General features: G+C 44.3%; 1 protein-coding gene across 1 annotated transcript in view; it reads left to right on the top strand.

The window, feature by feature from the left end:
- LOC115464414 (cystatin-like) overlaps window positions 1–12,223 on the top strand; it is a 65,492-nt gene that overhangs the window by 41,341 nt on the left and 11,928 nt on the right. The window lies entirely within an intron of this gene.

Below are 12,223 nucleotides of genomic sequence, written 5' to 3' on the forward strand. Positions count from 1 at the left end.
ACAACCAGATTGCCTTTTATGCTTCAGTTTGGGGCTAGCTCCTCAGTCAGGGTGAATTTCAGAGCTTGAAACAGTATTCAAATTAAAGAGAACCTGAAATTTTAAAAGTGCTAAAAATAAGTTTTAAAAGTATTTGCCTTAAATCTAATTGCAGAATTCAGGTGCTGGGAGTCTGTACTTGGTTGTCATATGCTCAGATTTGTTTAAATCATATGCAAATTAGTCCGGTGTTTTTCACTAAACATTCCCATGAGTGTCTGTATGTTAATCTGCATTCAAATAGAGCTCTCTGATTGGATGATCAGCTTCTGTTAAGAAATCTGCCCGGGAAGTGAACAGAGTGAGAGCTGTCCTTTGCCAAGAGAGACATCCAGCTGTGACTTCCTGTGTTTGTTGACTGAAGTTATAAAAGAGTGCCTGATTGTGGTAAATGAGAAAATATAAGTGAAAAGAGATTGGTGGCGATTGAAGTTTCTCTAGTGAGAAAAGGATCTGAATATTTCAGGATTACTTGAAGTTTATGAAGAATAGAAAAGGGTGAATTTCAGTTTAAGAGTGTTTAAATCCTATAAGCTATATAAAGGCTAGGTAGATTTAAGTGACTGTAAGCAAGGAAACCTTAATATTTGATCTGAAATAAATATTTGATCTGAGATAGTTGATCAGAGATAAATGTTTGATCTGAATTATATCCTTTGGTGCAAAGGAGATTAGAATGCAATAGAGTATTTCTTCCTGTTTACCAGTACAGTCAAATAATTCCATTCCACTTAAATAATTTTTTGTTATATATATGAGGGAGTAGTATCTGGATTTATTGTAAATCAAATTGATTCCATTCACAGGAATTCATATTCACCTTCATGCATTCATCCGATATTATCTTTTAAGTATGAAGTTTTATTTTATGTTTACTCTGTCTCTTGTGAGCTGAGCACAGTTAGTTTCCTCGGCTGGCACGACTACATATTAGAGGTATTTTGATACTGTGTGAAGTTTTACCACAGACGGGTGACATATATAAAACATTCTCCTTGGATAGGATGTGATATGTGAAAATACATTTTGCTTTAATGAAATTGCTAAACTTTAGAGTCAGAGACTTATCAATGAGGGATACATACAGTGCTATTTTTTCCTGAGGTCCGGCTTACTTGCCTGCTCCCTTCTGTTCCTGCTCTGCTGGACGGGGGGGGGGGGGGGGGGGGGGGGGCAACCGATAGTCTGCAGGGGGGCACCAGAGACCCTAGGCACGGCCCTGGCCGTGCCATGATTCTTTTTTTCAAATGACATTTTACTGGCAAGAAATGTGGAGGAAGGGAGAAAGAGCTGGCTTTGGGAACTTAAAGATTGGGGTTTAAAGAAGGAACTGTAGGTTAGTGTTAGGCAAAATAAAAATATAAAAAGCAAATTTTAACAACTAATCACCATAGTCTTTTCCACTTAGTTTTAAAAGCTTTGTACCACAGCATTAACAGATAGAATCTAACAAGCACTACAGGATCCCCATCCACCCCTAGGACAACTGTTCAATTATAGTCAGTTATTGTAATTAGGGTAACAAGCAGGGAGTTCTCTTACAGAGTTTTAAATACATTTCATTACCATCTAAGAAGGAAACACTAAATAAATCATACAATATACTATATAAACTAAAAGACACTTTTATAATAGGCTAATATCCTTAATACTGTACCAAGTTTTAAATTATTGAAAAACTCAAAAACACTAAGATGGAGTCAGCAGTCCAGCAGCGAGAGGGGTGCTATCCAGTCTTTTGCGTTGAGTGTTGCATGTATGATTATCTCCCAGTTAGTGAGATGTCATATGTGTGTGCCCGATGCAAAGAGCTCCTAGCTCTAAGAGAATGTGTCCGTTCTCTTGAGGCTAGAGTAGCAGACTTGGTGGAGCTGAGGGAGACAGAGAGGTACATAGAGGAGACAAGTCCCACCTCCAGTCTGGTAGCCCTTGTGCTACCTTGGAGGAGGGAGGTCTCCTAGAAGGAGAGCATCACCCTGGTGAAGTAGGAAGTACTCCTGTAGCCAGGACCTGCCCACCAGGGGATGTACTATCCTCTCGCACCGAGGATATGTCTCCAAGTGCTGCCCGGGAGGGAAGGGTTAGTACAGCCGTTGTAGTTGGTGATTCGATCATTAGGCATATAGATAGCTGGGTGGCTGGTGGACGTGAGGATCACCTGGTGACTTGCCTGCCTGGTGCAAAGGTGGCGGACCTCATGCGTCACCTAGATAGGATTTTAGTTAGTGCTGGGGAGGAGTCGGCTGTCTTGGTACATGTGGGTACCAATGACGTAGGAAAATGTGGGAGAGAGGTTCTGGAAGCCAAATTTAGGCTCTTAGGTAGAAAGCTCAAATCCAGATCCTCTAGGGTAGCATTTTCTGAAATGCTACCTGTTCCACGCACAGGGCCAAAGAGACAGGCAGAGCTCCAGAGTCTCAATGCGTGGATGAGACGATGGTGCAGGGAGGAGCTTTTTAGATTTGTTAGGAACTGGGCAACATTCTGGGGGAAGGGGAGCCTATTCCGAAAGGATGGGCTCCACCTTAACCAGGGTGGGACCAGGCTGCTGGCATCGGCATTTAAAAAGAAGATAGAGTAGCTTTTAAACTAGAAATGGGGGGAAGGCCGACAGTCGCTCAAAAGCGCATGGTTCGGGATAAGGTATCTTGCAAGGATACCTCACAAACAGGGAAGATAGGGTTTCTGGATAGTGAGGTTGCACAACAGACTGTGGTAGGCCAGGTGCCCTTAAATACAACCAAAGATCAGACAAAAGATGGCAAATCATTAGTGTCAAGTACTAAGCATCATGCAAATAGGAACAACAAACATACTCTGAAATGTCTATATGCAAATGCTAGGAGTCTAAGAAATAAGATGGGACAGTTGGAGTATATAGCACTAAATGAAAAATTGGATATAATAGGCATTACTGAGACCTGGTGGAAGGAGGATAACCAGTGGGACATTGTCATACCGGGGTACAAAGTATATCGTAGTGATAGGGTGGACCAGGCTGGTGGAGGGGTAGCATTGTATATTAACGAGAGCCTTGACACAGATAGATTACAAATTCAGCAGGACACAAATCACACCTTTGAATCATTGTGGGTTGAAATTCCATGTATAAAAGGGAAAAGGACAGTGATAGGAGTGTACTACCGTCCGCCTCACCAGGATGAGCAGGTAGATGCAGAAATGATAAAAGAAATCAGAGACGCAAACAAAATGGGCAATGTGATAATAATGGGTGACTTCAATCATCCAAATATAGACTGGGTAAATGTAACATTGGGACATGCTAGAGAGGTACAATTCCTTGATGAAATCAAGGACAGCTTTATGGAGCAGCTGGTGCAGGAGCCGACGAGAGAAAGAAAAATTCTAGACTTGGTCCTTAGTGGAGCGCATGATCTGGTGAGGGAATTTGCCGCTTGATAACAGTAATCATAATATGATCAGTTTTGATTTCAACCTTGAAGTAACTATATACAGGAAGTCAAATACGTTAGCGCTTAACTTTAAAAAAGGAGACTATGATAAAATGAGAAGAACGGTTAAAAAAAACTTAGGGGGGCAACTGAGAGGGTAAAAACTGTACAACAGGCATGGACGCTGTTCAAAAATACCATCCTGGAGGCCAAGGCCAAACATATTCCGCGAATTAGAAAAGAAAGACGGAAGTCCAAAAGACAGCTGGCGTGGTTGAAAAGTGAGGTGAAGGAAGCTATTAGGGCTTAAAGAAACGCCTTCAGAAAATGGAAGAAGGAACCGTCTGAAAATAACAAGAAGCAGCATAAGGAGTGTCAAAGTAAATGCAAGGCGCAGATAAAGAAGGCCAAGAGGGATTACGAAAAAAGCAGCATTAGAGGCAAAAAAACATAGCAAAAATTTTTTTCAGTATATTAAAAGCAGGAAGCCGGCAAAAGAATTGGTTGGGCCGCTGGATGACAGAGGGATAAAAGGGGCGATCAAGGAAGATAAAGACATAGCGGAGAGATTGAATGAATGTATTCTTTGCTTCAGTCTTCACCGAGGAAGATTTGGGTGGGATAGTGTCAGAAATGGTATTCATGCGGACGAGTCAGAGAAACTTACTGACTTCACGGTAAACCTGGAGGACGTAATGGGGCAGTTCAGCAAACTGAAGAGTAGCAAATCTCCTGGACCGGATGGTATTCATCCTAGAGTACTGCTAGAACTGAAAAATGAGCTTGCGGAGCTACTGTTAGTGATTTGCAATTTATCCTTAAAATCGAGCGTGGCAACAGAAGATTGGAGGGTGGCCAATGTAACGCCGATTTTTAACCCTAGAACGCATGACGTTAAAAATATACATATTAACGTCATGGGGGCCTTTTAGGCCCCCATGCACATAATGTAGAAAAACACACTTAAATAACTTTCACAAGTTTATTTCAAAATTGCTCAATAAAATATGAATAGTGGACAACATTTTAATTATAATTTTTCACAGAAAACACCAAAAAATCTTTTTTTTTCCCAAATTTCACGCAAAGACATGAAAACACACAAAAATGCATAGAAATCTATAGCAAACTAGCTGCAGCTACATTTTTATTCTAACTTTCTTTTCTATTATATTAGTCTTCCAAACAATTCTGACATGTTATTTTTTCAGAAGAGTGTTCTTGCAAACAGTTTCCTTACAAGTGGAACAATATCGCTCAGTTTTCCTCTCTATGTTTCTTGGACACATGAAACAACGCTTTCGTTTTCTTTCTCCTGGCTCTGGAGTAATCTGAAACTGTACGCCACACCGTTTCATGCTTCTTTAGTTTTCTTTGGCAAGCATTTCAAGTCGCTTCGCTCTATCATGTGAGGTATTACAAGTTCATGACAAAGGTCCTTCAAGAATAAGCGTCTCCTGTCCTTCCTCTGTGCATGAAATTCAGGATGAGTTTCTGTATAAATAATGAATGAATTTAGGGCTGCTACATCAAGCATATTTGAAAATAGTACTACAGGCCATCGTTTTGTTTGCCTCTTACACGAATATTCTCCCACCATCTCATCCATTTTATATACACCTCCTTTTGTTGCATTGTAATGCAGGATGATTTCTGGTTTCAATTTTTGGTTATTGCTGTCAACACTGCAATCGTGATGCATGGTACTGAGTAAAATTACAGATTTCTCCTTCTTTGCCTTGTAAGATACCAAAGTCGCTTTGTTATTGAATCCAAAGACACTCTCATAAAGTGCTCGCTGACGATTGTGTTTGAGTGCTGCTGGAATTTCTCGTCTGTTTTGCTTTATAGTACCAACAAGTGTAATAGCTTTTGCAAGCAGAAAATTGCCTAGTTCAACATTGGTGAAATAATTGTCCATGGTGATGTTTCTACCTGAATTGAATATTGGAACAGCAAGAGTTTTGACTATTTCAGACCCCAGATCCTTCTGTACTGGTGCACCAACCTCTTTGCCACAGTAGATTACGCCATTTATGCCATAATAATTTGCAGAATCACACATCCAGAAGATTTTTATACCGTACTTGGCTGGCTTGCTGGGCATGTATTGTATGAATTTGCAGCGTCCTCTGAACGGTACAAGTTGCTCATCTACAGTAACATTAGTACTAGGATTGTAAAGTTTTGTGCAATTTTTGATAAATATGTTCCAGATATAACTGATAGGGGCTAATTTGTCTGTTTCAAACCTCGTGCACGAGGTTCGCTTATCATCAAAGCGAATGATCCTTCTAATTTCCTCATATCTGCCCACTGACATTGTCGCCTTATAGTGTGGATCAGAAAGTGGGTCCAGAAATAATTCTCGTATTGGGACATCATACGATTTTTGACTCCCTGCCAGCAGGAAAGTCCAATATATGCATAAAGTTCCTCTTTTGAGATATTTTTCCAGGACTTATTTTTTGCTGAAGCGATACGTCTTCCTTCTAGGTTTGAACATAATAGGACCTCTTCTGCAATATTGTCAGAAAAATAAGTACAGAATACATCTTTAGGGGTAAAGTAACTGGGACTTCCCACAGCTCCTTGAGCCTGTCTCACAATATTGTGTATTGGAGTACGTCCGACTAATGTAGGATTACTGTCCCAAAAAACATTCGTTTTGGATGTTCTACTTATCACTTCTTGAGGATCCACTAGATTCACTTCTTCATCATCAGAAGAATCACTGGATGAGGATGTTTGATTAGCTGGTGGCAGATATTCTTCATCAGACAAAGATAGTTCACTTTCATCATCGCTTTGAAACATAATCGCTTCAATCTCTTGGTCAGTCAGACACTTGGAGGAAGACTGTGCCATTGCTGACTAGATGTTAGAAAATGAAACAGATTTCCTCTCAACAGCTTATCTTATCACAGGTCCTTCAGCAATTAGCTCACAGTGTATACTGTCCTCAGTGTTCAGAGGACCTGAGGTGATGTCATGGCCTTATCACTCCCTCCAAAAATCACATGACATCCTCACATGTTATTATCCACACCCTGGCCCCTCCACCAGCATTACTGAGTACAAATAAAGTAACTTGAGACACAAACACTTCTGAGAACATGATAAAACAGCGGGGGCCTAAAAGGCCCCCAATTCGTACAGATGTAGTTTTCACCAAACAAGCATTGTTACACCATAATGCCTATGAAAAAAACTTATATGAACAACTGGATATTATCAACAATGACATACTTGAGTAATACCTTGAGTTTCAAAATTCTAACTAAAGTAATTTTGCAGATAATAGCAAAAATGTAAGCATGGGGGCCTAAAAGGCCCCCAATATGCGTTCTAGGGTTAAAAAAGGTTCCAGGGGAGATCCAGGAAATTATAGACCGGTGAGTCTGACGTCGGTGCCGGGGAAAATGGTAGAGGCTATTATCAAAAACAAAATTACAGAGCACATCCTAGGACATGGATTACTGAGACCAAGTCAGCACGGCTTTTGTGTGGGGAAATCTTGCCTGACCAATTTACTTCAATTCTTTGAAGGAGTAAACAAAGTTATTCAAAGTCGTTAAATCGCGACAGGATTGTGAAAAATTACAAGAGGACCTTACAAGACTGGGAGACTGGGCGGCTAAATGGCAAATGATGTTTAATGTGAGCAAGTGCAAGGTGATGCATGTGGGAAAAAAGAACCCGAATTATAGCTACATCATGCAAGGTTCCACGTTAGGAGTTACGGACCAAGAAAGGGATCTGGGTGTCGTCGTTGATAATACACTGAAACCTTCTGCTCAGTGTGCTGCTGCGGCTAGGAAACCGAATAGAATGTTGGGTATTATTAGGAAAGGTATGGAAAACAGGTGTGAGGATGTTATAATGCTGTTGTATCGCTCCATGGTGCGACCGAACCTTGAGTATTTTGTTCAATTCTGGTCGCCGCATCTCAAGAAAGATATAGTAGAATTGGAAAAGGTGCAGCGAAGGGCGACTAAAACGATAGCGGGGATGGGACGACTTCCCCATGAAGAAAGACTAAGGAGGCTAGGGCTTTTCAGCTTGGAGAAGAGACGGCTGAGGGGAGACATGATAGAGGTATATAAAATAATGAGTGGAGTGGAACAGGTGGATGTGAAGCGTCTGTTCACGCTTTCCAAAAATACTAGGACTAGGGGGCATGCGATGAAACTACAGTGTAGTAAATTTAAAACAAATCGGAGAAAATGTTTCTTCACCCAACGCATAATTAAACTCTGGAATTCGTTGCCGGAGAACGTGGTGAAGGAGGTTAGCTTAGCAGAGTTTAAAAAGGGGTTAGACGGTTTCCTAAAGAACAAGTCCATAAACCACTACTAAATGGACTTGGGAAAAATCCACAATTCCAGGAATACCATGTATAGAATGTTTGTACGTTTGGGAAGCTTGCCAGGTGCCCTTGGCCTGGATTGGCCGCTGTCATGGACAGGATGCTGGGCTCGATGGACCCTTGGTCTTTTCCCAGTGTGGCATTACTTATGTACTCTCTCCCAAAAAAGTCAGCTCTTTCTCCCTTCCTTCCTTCCTTCCTCCTTACCCTGCACTCCCTCTTCCTCTCCAGTAGTATTTCCCCACCCCTTCCCATACCATGCCAGTGTAGACCTTAGAAATGCATAAGCTCTATATATAGATCCTTCAAGAGATAGTGTGTAATGATTTAGGCTCTAAAACCCTTTTTTATGTTTTGGTGCCACCTCAGTAAGGCCAACACACAATCTCTCCACTACAAAACACTATACACAATCTTGTGCAAAAACACACTCATAACCTTACCAAACCATAACAGCACTAATTCCAAGGACAGGACGAGCTACAACCTTATGCGTGCAAAGGCAGCACTGTAATTACACCGGGCTCTAACACAGCAGTACACTACCTAATGAAAAACAAAACAAAAAGGGCTGCAAATATTACACACTAGCAGAATACTGCACCTTGATCACACATGAAAAACACATGACAACAGATATGACACAAGGAACTAGAAATAAAATAATATGAAGGCAAAATACTGAACTGGAAAGTTACCTCAAGAAGTTAGACTCGACATGCAGCAATACTAGAAACATTGAAACTTACATGCAAAATATCACAGATGCACATTTCCAAAAGCTGACATATTCCAATTAATACATTCTGAATAAAATACTTTTTTCTACCTTTGTTGTCTGATCATTTAGTTTTTCTATTCGCTTTGTTCCCAGTGTTTTCTGTTTTTGTCACAACTGTGAGGAATGATCTGGAGTAGTGAGCCCTTGGGCTGCTGCCGGGGACCGGCAGCAGCAGGTGAACCACCCAACACAGAGAGGCTGGTAAAAGATTCAGGACTCTCAAACAGGCTCAGCTGGACAGAATTCTGGAATGGACTTGACTTGGCTGGACCCAGATGCAAGAACAGACTTGGCTGGAGCCGGATGCTGGAACGGACTTGGCTAGGCTGGAGCTGGATGCTGGAACGGACTTGACTTGGCTGGAAGCGGATGCAGGAACGGATTGGGCTTGGCTTAGCTGGAACCAGATGCTGGAACGGACTTGGCTTGGCTGGAACCAGATGCTGGAATGGACTTGGCTTGGTTTGGCTGGAACCGGATCCTGGAACGGACTTGGCTTGGCGGAAGCCGAATGCTGGAACGGACTTGGCTTTGGTTGGCTGGAGCCGGATGCTGGAACGGACTTGGCTTGGGTCAGCTGGAAGCGGATGCTGAAATGGACTTGACTTGGCTTGGCTGGAACCAGATGCTGGAACGGACATGGCTTGGCTGGAACCAGATGCTGGAATGGACTTGGCTTGGCTGGAACAGGATGCAGGATACTGGAACAAGATTCAGGATACTGAAACAGGCTAGGCAGGACTGAAAGCTGAAAAGAAACAAGGCAGCCACAAGCAGGAAGGGAACTGAAGCTAAAGACAACAGGGCAGATACAAAGAGGAGGGGAACATAAGCTAAAGACAACCAGGGTAGATACAGGCAGGAAGGGAACTGAAGCTAAAGACAAACAGGGCAGAAACAAACAGGAGGGGAACTGAAGCTGCAGACAAACAAGACAAGAACTAGCAGGGCTAGAACTGCAACAAGCACTCACAGACAAAAGCTCATCTGAAGACCTCTGTTGCAAAGGCTAGTCTGAAACTTCCCAGGTGCTTAATAAAGGCAATTACAGATGAGGTCAAAGGTGAGGCTTGGCAGCAGAAACACCAGGGCAAGTCTGGAGTGCTGGAACATCAGGACTGGAATGAACTCTGGAGCATGTCTGGGAAACAGGAAGAAGACAGTCCACAGCAGCCATAGGGCCTGGTCACCCGGAGGCGAGGTGAGTGTAGGCATGGAATACAGTCACAATTGTGACAGTTTTAAGCAGTGTCTTCTTTCCATTTGATATTTTTTCACTCACCATGTCCGCCATCCTCCTGTGTCCGTATGCATCCCGTCTACCATCTATAGCCCTGTCCCTATCCTTCCTCAAGTTTCAGTATCTGCCCTCAAAGTGTTCTGATCCGGCCCTTAAATTCAGCAGTTTTCCCTCCATCTATATCCAGCATTTCTCCCCACTCCCCTCCCCTCCATCCATGTGCATCTACTTCCTCTGTCTACCCTCCCCTCCATCCATGTCCAGCATTTCTCCTCTCTCCCTTCCCCTCCATCTGTGTGCATCTCCTTCCTTTGTCTTTCCTTCCCTCTATCTTTGTCCAACATTTCTCCTCTCTTAACTGCCCTCCACTCCATCTATGTCCAGCATTTCTCCTCTCTTCCCTCCCCTCCATCCATGTGCATCTCCTTCCTGACTTCCTTCCCCTCCAGCCATCCATGTCCAGCAACTCTCCATTCTACCCTGCCCTCTCCTCCATCCACCCATATCCAGCAAATTTCCTCTCCCCTGCCCCCTCCATTCATCCATCCATCCATGCCCAGCAATTCTCCTCTCTCCCCCCTGCCCTCTCCTCCATCTACCCATATCAAAAAAATTCCTCTCTCCACTGCCCCCATTCATCCATCCATGTCCAGCAATTCTCCTCTCCTCTCCCCTGCCCTCCCCTCCATCCATCCATGTCCAGCAACTCTCCATTGTCCCCTGCCCTCTCCTCCATCCACCCATATCCAGCAAATTTCCTCTCTCCCTTGACCCATTCATCTATCCATGTCCAGCAATTCTCCTCTATCACCTCCCCTCCCCTCCATCCATCCATGTCCAGCAACTCTCCATTCTCCCCTGCCCTCTCCTCCATCCACCCATGTCCAGCAAATTTACTCTCTCCCCTGCCCCCAATCATCCATCCATGTCCAGCAATTCTTCTCTCTCCCCTGCCCTCCTCTCCATCCATCCATGTCCAGCAATTCTCTATTCTCCCCTGCCCTCTCCTCCATCCATCCATATCCTCTCTCCCCTGCCCCCTTCATCCATCCATGTCCAGCAATTCTCCTCTCTCCCCTGCTCTCCTCTCCTCTCCATGGCCAGTGATCTCGTCTCTCCCCCTGCCCTCCCCTCCTCTCCTCTCCATGGCCAGTGATCTCTTCTCTTCCCCTGCCCTTCCCTCCAATCCATGTCCAGCGATTCTCCCTGTCCTCCCTCAGCTCCCCGACAGCCCTCCTCTCCATTCCTTCCTCCCCCCCCCCCACATTTAACCCTTTTATTTTCAGTGGCAGCGACGGCAGTGAAGAAGACAAAACAGCAGGCTTGCCTCCAGCTTCTCCCTTCCTCCACACAGTTTCCCGCCTTCTGCGATGATGTATTTCCTGTTTCCGCGAGGGTGGGACAATGTGTGAGGGAAGGGAGAAGCTGGAGGTGAGCCCATAGTGCTTTCTTCTTCACTGCCGTCGCTGCCACTGAAAATAAAAGGGTTAAACGCGCGGGGGGGGGGGGGGGGGGGGAACGGAGAGGAGGGCTGTCGGTCGGGGAGCTGAGGACAGGACGGAAGGAGAGCTGCCTGCAGCGTTGCGCCGGCCCTGCGTTTGGGAGGAATTGCCCCCCTCGCCCCCCAAACTAAGCCCATGCCAAAAATGCAAGGAAGACAAGAGTCAAACAGCCTCTCTGCTGGGAAACAGCATCCCTCATGAAAGAAGAACAACAACAGAGAGGGGCTAAACCAATTGGACAGTGTCAGCCTGGGATGTCCTGCCCACTCACTACTGGAGGGGGACACCAGGAAGTTTGGATCCAATCAGCTCATAGCTCTAGAGTGATGTCAGCAGGGAGACCCTGCAAGAAGCAGTTGGGATAGCAGCCAGCCAATGAGAAGCCATCTTCATGGAGATGGGCTTTCCAGGATGTCAGCCAGCTGGGGTGGAACCAAGCCCTGATGCTGATTCCTGAGCCCAGAGCAGCAGAGAGCATATTCTAGGCTTTTCCCACTTTTTCCTAGCAGCGGGGAGGTGGGGAGCCCCAACACAGGTCTGTCCATCCAAAAAAAAAAAACACTTTTGTGCTTGCAAAAAAAAAAAAAAGGGCTACATCTACTGCAGTGGCGTAGCTAGGGTAGTTGACACTCGGGGCCGGTCATTTTTTAACATCCCCCCCCCCCCCAAATCCAGTACTAGGCATACCGAGAATACAAAACACTCAGGACCTATAGCGCAATTCTACCATACCATAAGCAGTCATTTCTACAAGTCACACAAGCATCTTAAACACTACAGTGAGCACTAGAACATCAATTCACCTATTGTAAAATGAAAACAGACAGATTAGTACAGATCGTCGATCCTGCACAGTCAATGCCAACTGAAAGCCATGTC

This window comes from Microcaecilia unicolor, chromosome 3 (genome assembly GCF_901765095.1).
Source record: "Microcaecilia unicolor chromosome 3, aMicUni1.1, whole genome shotgun sequence".
Classification (NCBI taxonomy): Eukaryota; Metazoa; Chordata; class Amphibia; order Gymnophiona; family Siphonopidae; genus Microcaecilia; species Microcaecilia unicolor.